Source organism: Artemia sp. Qi Xiang Cuo, chromosome 8 (assembly GCF_049724085.1).
Source record: "Artemia sp. Qi Xiang Cuo chromosome 8, ASM4972408v1, whole genome shotgun sequence".
Classification (NCBI taxonomy): domain Eukaryota; kingdom Metazoa; phylum Arthropoda; class Branchiopoda; order Anostraca; family Artemiidae; genus Artemia; species Artemia sp. Qi Xiang Cuo.
In genome coordinates, this window is record NC_142801.1 from 71,392,073 (window position 1) to 71,404,488 (window position 12,416).

Genomic DNA, 12,416 nt, shown 5'->3' on the forward strand with positions numbered 1-12,416 from the left:
GGCATTGGTGTCCGTGACTAAACGGAAAGCAGATTTTCCACGGTTGGGGTGGGAGGACGTCGTACAGAAAGATTTAAAATAAGTGGGAACTTCGTCGGAAGTTTAAAAAAGAGAGGCTTTGAATGCATTGGAATGGAGGTGGAGCGTACATAGCTATATTGGCCTCCGATGGCTTAGAGGTTCGGCGAATTGTTAGTAGTAGTAGTAGTTTTGTCGGTATTATTTATTAAAATTACGGTAACTATTGAATTTAAATGTCTCACACAGATCACGGTACCTAACTCAATTAATTTCATGTTTTTTTTTGTAAGATCTTAACAGGACCGGGAGTGGAGGATAGCCTTAGAAACCACAAAGAGCGAACCCCCCCCCCCACCCCCGACGTGTTTGTATATACAAAAACGTCGGACTCTTAATGAAGTATATAAGGGTTTTCCCCAAGGATGAAAAAGTGAAAATATATAGTTTTTTAGCCTAAAAGCTACAAATTATGTCAAAGGATACGTCCAACCAATCTTTGGGAGGGGGATTCCTTATGACTCCTGTGTATAGGTATAGTTTTGGCTCATTACAATTTAAATTTATGTTTCATGGTGGATTACGACAGAGGTATGTACGCGTGATTTTACAACGTGAATTATCTCAAAATAAATACAAAATATCGGACAATATTTCAACACAGAGAGGGTGCAAACTCAGAGACATCTCCCCTTCCGGATGTATTGCCACACCCGTGGACATGCTTCCACGCTTCTAAACAAAATGCAAAAATGGAATTTCAATTCAGATTTTGTTGGAGGGGGGGGGGGTGTCTAGCGAATCAATATATTTAATATTTCCAATTTAAGGTTTGTGTTAAGCATATTTATAATTGTCTTATCTGAACCCTAATATGCTTTAAAGCCGAAATAAGATTTCTTCCTGAATAAAACAAACTTCAAAGTCTTTGAACTTAAATACTGATTATAAAAAATAAAAATAAAAAAATCAGTCATAATTCTCCGAAATATTTTTCCTTCTACCAAGTATTACAAAATCAGATATAAGCCGAAAATGTGATAAAAGACATTGACGAAACAAGTTAGCAACATTTGTTTCGCCATAACAATTCAATTTACCAGGAAAAGTGTGTGTGAATAATATACAGCCATTTATCGTGTTTAAGCATTGAGCAGTATAAAAACTTTCAGTTCAAAAGTTAGTACCAGAATTTACCTTACTTATTAAAAATTTAACCGTAAAATATGGCAGAACCATGCACGTAGGCAGAAAGCGGGGTGGGGGTTAGAGATAGGTAGGCCCGGACCCATTGAAATTTTAAATTTTACCAAATCTCTTGGTGCTTCTTATTCAAATTCCTTCTTTTTTAGTGTCAATTCCTCCTTTTTTAGTGTCAATAGTGTCAATTTGTTAATAGTATAATCTCGTACTGTCTGTTTGATGTTTTGTCATGAAACGTGAAAGTAATAGTTCGGTTAGGTTTTTTATTAATACTTTGTCAAAAATTACATTTATTTTAATATTAACTTTTATTACTTACAAAAGGACCTCGATATAAAATTAGCTTTCAGATGAGCCCTTTGTGATAGTTCAGTGCCCCAATAGCGGCGGCGAGAAAAAAAGACGCACATCAGTGTTTCTCACGCTAAAAAAACGATTTTATTTGTTGCTCAATATGGGCGACTGTAATTCCCCCATGTAGGATTTCGGCTATGGTGATTCTAACGGTGCTGTTTACATTTCAATCACATATCATTTTGAAGAGATTTCAGACTATTTCCCGAAATTCCCATAAATTTCTTTTCGTAATGAACTTTTACTAATAAGATTAGGGAAATAATATTTACCATTCCTAAATAGCCTTTAAATAGCGATTCTTCTTCATTCGACATTTTTTTCAAGACGCGTTTTAACATTTTTGGTTACTACGGGCTAGAGTTCGTTCTTACTATGTTGCGCTGACGCCACAACCATGATTATTAGATCAGATGTTTTTATTTGATCAGATATGTTCCACCCCTCCCCACCCCGAAAAGGAAATGCAAGCATCCGTGACTAGAAAGAAAACTGACATCCTAAACATTGATGTACTTTATAGACAAAAATTCAGGTCAACTGAATGCTAGAAGACTGTTTATTCATTAAGCTGCTCTATTCATCCCATAGGTCCCCTCACTACCCAAGGTACTCACTACCCAAGGTCGTGTGGGGGGAGGCGTTCAGCCACAAAAGAATGTCTTTTCGGCCAATAAATGTGGCCAAAAATTTTAATTTGGCCATGTTATGGCCAAATTATGGACATGTTATGTCTTGTTGAAATTAAGACCGCACAAAGATCATAGTGTGTATAACTGTAGGAACCGGGGTGGGGGGGGGGGCATAGCTTTCATTAAAAATCAAAACTGGTAAAAGAAAAAACTAATTGTAATAATTTTAAAATACGTAAGATGTTTAAAAAAAACATTGAAATATGATATAATCATTTTACATTTATTATTAATGCGAATTTCTGTGTATAGTAGATTATCAAACATGTATATACCATGTATGTATGGTATATGCATGGTTGATACTATACATAACTAGAAACAGGACAGGGTTTCCAAGACTGAAAAATTCATGGATTGTCGATAAGCATTCGTAACGGTTTAAGAATCTATTTTCCTATTACATTGTATACTTCAAGGATTATAAATGTCTAAACAAAAAATCACATCACTGAAATAGCTTATACATATATTTTAAAGCGATAATAAGTTGAGTTTTTTTTTTCAGTTTTGAGGTGGAAATTCAATGGGCGTTACATTACATTTTCGGTCTAACCTAGGTTAATCAAACTCTCAAAATCAATAACGACCTATTGATTGGACTTGTCCCGTTTGTTGTATCCTCCTTGATTATTAGTTAAATTTTTAGTTTTTTTCCCTAAATGAAATCTAACTTCTGACGAAATTGACGAACAATTTCTGAAGAAATTGTTGTAGTTTTGAACTTCTGATACAAATTTTTTAATGGCGAATAGTGAAAGAGCTACATTTCCTTCAGTTATTCCTAACTTATGAATTTTTTAGGGCACGTCAGTGTTACCACTTTGAGCTGTGAAAACAAAAACTAATTAGTTAAATTTGGCAACGCTTTACGTCTGTAATTAAATAAAAAACAAGCTTTTTTCAACTGAAAGTTAGGAGCAACATTCAAACTTAAAACGAACAGAAATTATTGGTATATGAGGGGGATTGCCCCCTCGTCAATACTTCGCTCCTTACGCTAAAATTTGACTTTTTGTTCCAATTATTCAAGAATAACTCCTGAAGCAAAAAGGCCGTTTAATTAGCTTTTTTAAAGTTCTAAAAAAAACTAACAAAAATAGTGTGCTTTAATTCCATTGGCTTATTTTTGTAAAATATTTGCTCAAGCTAATCATATTTTACCTTAAGCGTATGTTCAAATAGCCCCGCCTTTCTACCTTGTTGTTATACACAATTTCTAGCCAGTAAGAAGGACATAAAACCCAATTGGTTCTTTTGTATGAAATTTTGATCCAGTAAAAAGAAAGAAAATAGACCCCAGCACCGCTGGCGCGCCGCCGATGATTTTATTGCGCCGCCGCCGGTGAGACGTCGACGGCAAGCCGCCGGCGCGATCAGTGTTCACCGCAAACATTAATGTTTTTAGCAGTCTTTCTCAAATCCCAGCTTGAATTTACAAAAGATGCGGACCTATTCATGAGTTAGTCACAAGTCGCTGGCTGGACGCTGGTCTTCTTCGTTCCCCTAAACCCCCAAAAATTAAAGTTTTAAAAATTTTGATGTTATGACGGATTTTGTACTGCTTCTGACGTTCGTGCTCCTGACGGTTCGATGTTATAACGCCTTCCCGTTATTCATCAAGAGAATTAGAAATCTGGTAGAAACGAAATGGCTGTGGAATAACCCTTGGATAATAGTTGAAGTATCTAGGCCTATTAGCTATGCATTCGTAACATAAATAATTATTAAAATTAGTAATTTTTTTTTCATCGAGCATTACTTTATACAAAATCGTATCACAAAATTCGTCAATTATCTGGGTAAAAACTTTGAATAGAAGTTTGAACTTAGAAGCTGAATTTTTTCATAATGCTCTTCGCCTATATCTGTTTTGTGTCACCTTTAAAACATTTGAAATTGGCGGCATTGAATTTGATTGTTTTTTTTTTTGCTCTTTTGGATTCCTAAAAAGCCTTCCTTGTATTAAAAACTGGTTTTTAATAACAATTAAAAACAAAAAAAACATTTTTAAGTTTTTTGGCTTCCTTATAGAATATAGGTCATGTAGGCTAATGCTGAACTGCTGCTTTTTTGGACTGTTTTCGGCTGCTCTTTTGGATATTATTCATTTTTTCTTTTGGAGATTCATTCCAAATTAGAACTCATAAATACCTTCATAAACTGCGTCTAAAAGGAGTAAATTTGTCAAATTAAAAAATACATGATGGTGAAACACTTCAAGAACAATGAAAAAAAAAACACTTCAATAAAAATTATAATTATATTATAAATTATAAAAATTATATTATAATATAATTTATAAAGGTTTTTATAAAATTATAAAAACCTTGTACATACCTTATATTAGAAGAACTTCCAATTGCATAAAAAAAAGCACAACTATCAAGTTAAAGCTACAATTTGGAATTTCTCCAATGACAATGAAAAAAAGATTTTTCTGTTTTATCGTGATTATTATCCTAAGTGGGAACAGAATTCACCCCAATTCTAGATGTGCAAGAAATCCAAAAATACCCAAGACAATTAACAAGTCCCAATGGGGGGCCCTGGGTCTATTAAAATATTTCTATGGTTTCCTAGGGAATTTGATATCATTTTCTTTCGTCTCCGCTTTAAATGAAAAAAAATAATTATCTTTTTGAAATCCCTGCTTTCAAATAAATTTTTTTTAGGTATTATCATTTAAAAATAATAGCTCCCTACCCCCCCCCCCCCCTCTCTATAGGCATTAATATACAATTTTTTAAGAATCATAGTTTTGGGGTCACTTTCGTTTCAATCTTCAATTCCCCAACCTTGTGCATAGTCTATATCTAAATTTTGTCTCAATAGAAGGGTTTTTTTTTGGGGGGGGGGGTAAAAATTTTTTAGAAAGAAAATTATATTTTCTTTAATCTATCAGGCGTTCAATAATTGTATATTAAACATTAAGAAAATGTATTTAAAAATGGAAAAAAAAACAAAATTCTGCAAACTTACGATTCAGGTGTCGCAACAATCTGTTGACTATCAATTCTAAAATCCAACTGAACCTGCGTTCAGTTTTAAAATAAAATTCTTGACTACGAATCGTAGAGGAATCTTATAGCAATTGGGAAACTGCATTCGAAATGGTTTAATCTCATTTCATAAAGACGATACCTTTGTCAATATATGAAAAACCGTGTATATTGCAAATTTGCAATTGTATCTGTAGGGTTTTTATACAAAGTAACACAAGAGACGAAAATTAACGAACAAGAATATTTGGCAGGGATAATCACTAGTGATAAATCACTAGGGATGGCACCATGATTGGGTGATTTTCGGGGATTCGGGGTGCCAAATTGAATCCGAGTGACTGAGAGACAAATATGGGATAAGCCCTTTTTAGGATTGTATAAAAAGGAAGTCATTTCATTTCTTGATAGATAAGTCTATCTATCATCCATCCATAGGTTGGACATTACCCCTAAATTCGGGGATAGTGCAAGCCCTGCTTGATTTATAATGAGGAAAATCGAAATGTTAAACGACACGAGAAAATAAAAGCTCCGACTTTGCGGTTGAGGCAATAAAGAATTGCCGCAAAATTAATTCAAAGTCAGCCGAACGCCACCGCCTCGGCGTTACGACACTTCGGTGGCGTTCAATTGGGCCTCTCGTTGGCGGCGTTCGATTGATGCGCTGGCGTGGCGCCAGGGTCTAAAAGAAAAGCTGTAGAGTCCCACAATTTTTACAAGTAAGCTCTGTTTCTCTGTGGTCACGCTAGTTTACTCCACTTAAAGCATATACTCTATTTGTAAACCTCTCTAGTTTCTGTCACGAATAAGGTACGTACCTTTAATAGCTGTCTCTCTACGCGTAAACGTGTTTCATTCAGATGTTCGTCACATGGAACCATCTGAATAAAGAAAAAGAAGATTAAATCACAAATAGTAAACGGAGGTATGAGAAAAGGAGGAAAGGTTTTTAAATAAAAGCAAAACAGCTATTAACAGACAAGACTAAACTTAATAGCAGTTCTATTAAACCACTTTTCTGGCATTCCTGGCATCGAAAGCAACTCGGGGGGTCAACAAACTGATTTTTTGTCTCAGCAGGAAATTGGACATTATGGGCTAAAAATACGCCAAAATGAGAATACGCAGGACGATGAAGAAAAACGAGGTAAATTCCAGCCATTGAAAAAAATATAAATAATTTCGATAGTTCAACCGTCTTCAGTGGAGGGAGAAGAATAAGAAAATATAGATAAAGGTCCATGCGACAATAGAAAAGGAAAATACAAACACAAACTAAAACGAAAGAGAGCGGTGAAAAAGCAAGCCGCTCTCAAGCAGCGGTGAGAAAGCAACTCTTTTTTTTAGCCAGTGTTGTGTCAGAAATTGTTTAATATGGTGAAACTTTTTAGAATATTTTTGGTAATTTTGAACCCGTTGGTGGATTTTTCCTAGAGCCCAGAATAAGACACATCATGAACTGACAAGTTACAACAATCAATGAACCATTTGTACGACTTGAGTAAAAGATAAACAAGAGGCGACATCAGGTTGTGGCCTAGGAATGGTCACAAATTGATATGTAAACTAAGAAGCAATACTTTCAAACCTAGTGTTTTCATAATTCCATTTTCTTTTCTTCTTCATGTTAATCTTTTGAACAATATCTTTTTATGTTTAAATAATTAAATTAATTAATATGGAACAGTTGGTCTTCATTTTTTGTTAAGAAATCTGGTTTCATCTTAGGAGTGATTTCCAGCAAAAAAAAAATACTCAAGGGGAAGATTTAGGGCCCCACCCCGACATGCTAAATTTCCTTGAATTTGCAGGCAGTTCTCATTCGAAATTATCAAATAAAAATTTTATTCTCATTCGAGTTATCAAATAATTTGTTTTTGTTGTTACCTCCTCCCAAAGAAAAATTTGTTTTGGACCCCTCCGGAAAAACTACATCCCGAGTATATGCCATTTCTCTATACTTCACCCAACAGGACCATTACCTTATAGCCATAATCTCTTGGAAACGTTCAGGTATGCCAGGGTGAATTAGGCTGAATGCCAGATATGCCAGATACACTGTTTTAATAGCTCTTCTGACAAAATCATTCATTTGTGTTACTATTTTACAGGTTATATAAGAAATACAAGAAACACATATAAGAAAACGTACTTCAGTACATATACAGGTGTCATAATTACCTGTATCTGTACTATATCGTTTTATTTTATATAACCTTAGTTGCAGCGTCAGAGGCAACCCAGTAAATAACGAATTCCAGCCCATTGTAATCAAAAATGCAAACTGCGTTTTGAAAAAAAGAACTGTCAGGGTAGAATTGCCATTTGAAGGCGATTAAGGAATTAAAATTATTAATTCCATTAGTTTTAATGGCAAAAGTTGAATTGGCAAGGGACCTTAAATTCCAGCCGATCACTAATCAGAATACAATCGGGCGATAGAATACAACAGGTACCTGAAGCGTCTATGAAAAGACAACAAAGGGATTTAAAGCGTAAGTTTTTTTTTCCTCACAAGGGAGTAGAAATTTTGCCTCTTTCTCATGCTTGAAGGCAAGTGAGAATTCCTCTTTATCGAAATTTTCATTAAAAAGCGACGGATTTTATTAGTAGTTTGGTAATCATACAATGCCTTGTGTCACATGAGGAAGATATAGTTGAAATTAAAAAAACAAGACGGGGGCGGGGGGCTAAGAGTACTTTGAATACTGTGTTGGGGGAGGAAAGGGCAAAATATTTTTACTCCGGTTCTAACACGAGTATATATAACAGTTTTTCTTTCCGACAGGTTCTTTGGCTGGTTCTCGTACAAAAGTAATTAGCCATTAACAACTAAGAAAATAAATGTGCCAAATCCCATAGATAGCGAAATAGCATTGGCACACTAATTATTAAAATTCCAAAATGTAGGAAAACTTTGGCAGTTTTGGAACTGTGCCAGGATTTTCGCCGCATTTTTCATGTTAGTGGGAAATATGTTAGCTGAAATAGAGACAAAGAAATTGGTAAAATTCAAGGTGATGGCTTTTCACTTGTAGTTGAGTTACTATAATGAAACTTTCAAGAATTAATGCAGAGCCTAAATTATGCCCTGGGAAGACACTTTCAAGCTCTTAGCCTAAATCATTTCCTAAGTTTAAAAAACTGTTTAGAAGACAAGCAATGCCTTAACTAGTTTAACAGCCTGTCTTAACTTTGGGAAAAGCTTTTCCCTTAATTTTGGCATGAATCTACTTTTCTTTGACTTCAGGTACTAAATCACAGTTCCAGTAATTTGTGTTTATCCATATTGGGGTATTTTTTTTATTTGGATCCGTCTATCAAAATTGAATGGGATATTAAAAACCTGGATTTATCATAGATATGAGGCTCAATGCCCTTCCCAAAGGCCAAACTGGATGTATAGATCTATTTCCTAAGGTTTCACTTTTATAAGACAAAGTTTGTCTAAGTTAATCAAATATCAGTAGCCTACCCTTTAGAGGGGGGTGGATATAGATACTTTAAAAGACCTCGCCAAGACATTTTTTTGTGTTCTGGATCCACCCCTGAAATTTTCATTCACCCCTCAACTACTTTCTACGATAGCAAAAAGACTATCATCTAGAATTTTACCAAGAATTTTTTTTTAGAACAAACATTTTCTTTAGATCAAAGAATTTTTTATACTTGAAGTACTAACGCGTTCTATCTAAACAAGAAGTAAAAAAACTTACCAAATATTATTTTACGTAATGATTCGGATGGAAAATTTATTTTTGAGTCTTTAGTATTTTAGGTGGATGGTAAATTACGTCCTCTCCCCTCCCCCTAATTCTTCAATTTTCATGAATTTCTGGACACTTTTATTCAAAATTATAAAACGAAATTAGTTTTTACTAACCCCCCTCCCACATCCCAAGAACCCTTCCATCGAGCCTGTGCTCAGTAGCGTTTTCAGTATTGAGCTTAGTTAGGTTCATAGTCCACAAAACTAGGCCAGGCAAAGATATAAGTACTGAATCACACATCGCCCTGATCACATCTGGTTTTCCATACCTCCTATGAGCGGAATTCGGCCCTCACATCCTTTAGAAGGTAATTCTAATGATTACCATGGTCGACAGCATTGCCCACTGTTCCAAAGGTGTTTTACCAGATTGTCACGTTTCTAGTCTGTACAGTTTATTGTTTATATAGTTCATACACACGCATGCACATAAAACCCGGTACTTATACGAAACGCTGTATAAAGATAGGCATTGAAATGGGTTTCTCACTCCGGGAACTATAATTCAACTTTAGTTTTTTGGGGGGTTAGGGGGACTAAAAGGTACCTAAGTTAGGTTTATTACGCTATATTAGGTTACGTATTTACTATATGCTATGATTTACACACCCCCCCAACCCTAATGAGCAAATATATAGCTCAAATTTGTTTCTGAACTATTATATTTTCCTCCTATTTTTGTTCTATTTGATTAGCGTTAACGAAACTTAACTTTTCGCGCGCTTACCGCTTCGTAAAAGAGTACCAAATTTAATTTTATCATCATATAGATGGATCATAAGGGAAAAAAATCATTCAAATCCAAAGACTTTCTATTACAAAAAATTCAAAAGGCAAAGAAATCAGATTCCTTTCTACTTCACTTAAGTTTGTTAAAAATTCTGAGAACACAAAGTCAATTGAAAAAAAAGGTTCCCCTAAAATCGAAAATCCATAAAATACCAATCAATATCTAGCATACTTAGTAACTAAAGCAACAGTTTATTTCGTTAAATTTTCATTTTTTCCGCTATACGATAAAGATAATTAAGTTCATTTAATTTCAAAAACACTTCTGGAAACAGCGTTCTCTCAATAGAAAAATAACAAGAGGGGCTCAGAACTTCCAATAAAGGTGATTGATTTGTCTCGTTATGAGCAAACGGTTTCACTTTTCTGTATGAAAAATATCAGTGAGGTTTCCAAAATAGCGAAAGAGTCAATTAAACGTTATAACGTGACATAAAAATAGCGTTTTAAAGATAATGCTGCTGAAAGGTCTTAACGCACGCTCATTTATAACACTGAAGAAAAAAAGACAATAACAACGGGGAACGTTTTATTTTGAAACATATTTACGGGTGTCTTAATTCTTTTGTTCACTATTTTGTCTATAATAATACAAAAAATATGGAAACTGGTTATGTGTTCTAAGGGCCTTTTCAAGGGATATACCTGTACAAGTTCCACTCCAGGTAAATCGTTGTTTTTTTTTTTTTTTTTTTTTTTTTTTTTTTTATTAAAAAAATCTTTGTCGTCATTAACAGTCGTCATTATGGGTACTAATATCGCATCTCTAAAATTAAGAAAAAACTCGCGTTGCTGCCGTTGCTGCTTAAATTCATTATCAAAATATATTTTTTTTACTTAAAAAAGGTGTTAAATGTTTTAATTTTCATTGAAATGAGCCCTCTGGCTATTCGCTCTATACAATTACTGGCTCTAAAAATCAGTGCTATCTATGTACACATGTGATTTTCCGTTTTTTGTTTAAGATGGGGCACTATAAACCTAAAAGCCTTAAGGGCTTTTCGCAATGTTTCTCTTGAATCTATCCTTTTAATTTCAATTTGGTATGATTTTTGGGACATTTGAATAAGAACAAAAATGACTATTTCCAAAACAATGCTAAATAAAAAAATACGTATTACTAGACAGGTTTCTTAAACTGGGGTAGCGCAGTGAATCGAACCCTTCTTGGCAATACGAGGCGCCGGGTTCGATCCCAGCTGCCGCAAAGCTGGCAGCTTTGCGACGCAAAAGCTTTTCTTATTCGGACGCAAAGCGTCCGAATAATAAAAAATACCAAGGAACTGAAACGTTTACGATTGTTGATGGCTTTGGTTTAGAGGATATTTATCCAAGAGAATCATCAATGGCTTTGGAGGATCTTTATCCTCTTTTAGTTTCTTTACTATTTTAGATTTTCGGCAAATTTGTGACCTAATTTTTAAATCAAAAGATGTAAAACCAATTTCGAAAATATACTTCGGCCGATGGCTCTTTACTAGGTTGCAAATACTATTGCAACCATGATAATGGGTTGCCAAGAGAAAAGGATTATAAAGCAAAGCCGTAAGTGTTCAAAACTAATTAAATGCATTTTCTTGCAATTTTGACACTCGGTTGGTTTTAGAACAAATTTTCCGGTTTGTAACCTGATACAAGTAACTTATTCTTTAAGAAGGAAATGACACAGTTTCTTCAATAGACATCGAGACAGAAATCCTTTGTAAACAAAGCTGAAATGCAATATTCAAATAGATGTACATACATCAAACAGGTATTTTCTTTCTTTCGAAATCTATGTCAAAAACACAAAAGGGTATTGTACTATTTTGGCAATTTGCCTCGAATTCGTGCTGCCTACAGCATGTGCATTCGACTTCCTGCCTCCAACCCCTCCTCATCTTAGATTTCGGAGAGTTTAGCTTCATCGTAGCTATTCGGAGAGCGGAGAGCTTCCAACATCTCCGAAGCGCCAAGATCACTTCGATTCTATATCCGGACCCCCAAGTACGTCAACTTAAGCTCAGGAGATACCTGTTAAAATTCAAACCCAAAACGACCAGAAATTACTATTAAAGAATAAATGAAACCCAAAACGAACCGAAATTAAATAAACAATCACAGCAAAAAACATACAACAAGTGTAAATATAAATGAATAAATAGATCTTAAAGCGAGTAATAATTGTATTGAATATTAAAATCAATGTTAAAAAGGAAAAAAATATTTTGGTACTAAATTATAAATAAAGCTCAGAACAAACAGAAATTAAATAAACAATCAATGCAAAAAAACATAAAATATTTATTAATGTAAACGAACAAATCGATTTTAAAATAGTCGAAAATTAAATTCAATGTTCAAATGAGTTTTGAATCTACTAAAAATAACTACACAACAAGGGTTTGGGTATCGTCTCACTACAGAAGTCTAAAACCTACAGCGTCATTAGTGCTTTACTGAAAACAATTCTTTGAAATATTTTCACTTTTGTACCTTTAAGAAATCAAAAATTAAATAAGATTATAGGGAATAAATATCAGCATATGTATATTAAATTGACAATGCACATTTTTTTTCAGTAAAGTACAAATTATATTCTGGCTT

General features: G+C 34.2%; 1 long non-coding RNA gene across 1 annotated transcript in view; it reads right to left on the minus strand.

Annotated features, from left to right (window-relative positions):
• Positions 1 to 12,416, minus strand: part of LOC148949769 (uncharacterized) — a 241,024-nt gene that overhangs the window by 19,624 nt on the left and 208,984 nt on the right. The window contains exon 8 of the long non-coding RNA XR_016142099.1: positions 6,091 to 6,153. This is a non-coding gene — a long non-coding RNA (uncharacterized LOC148949769). The remainder of the gene's footprint in view (positions 1 to 6,090; positions 6,154 to 12,416) is intronic.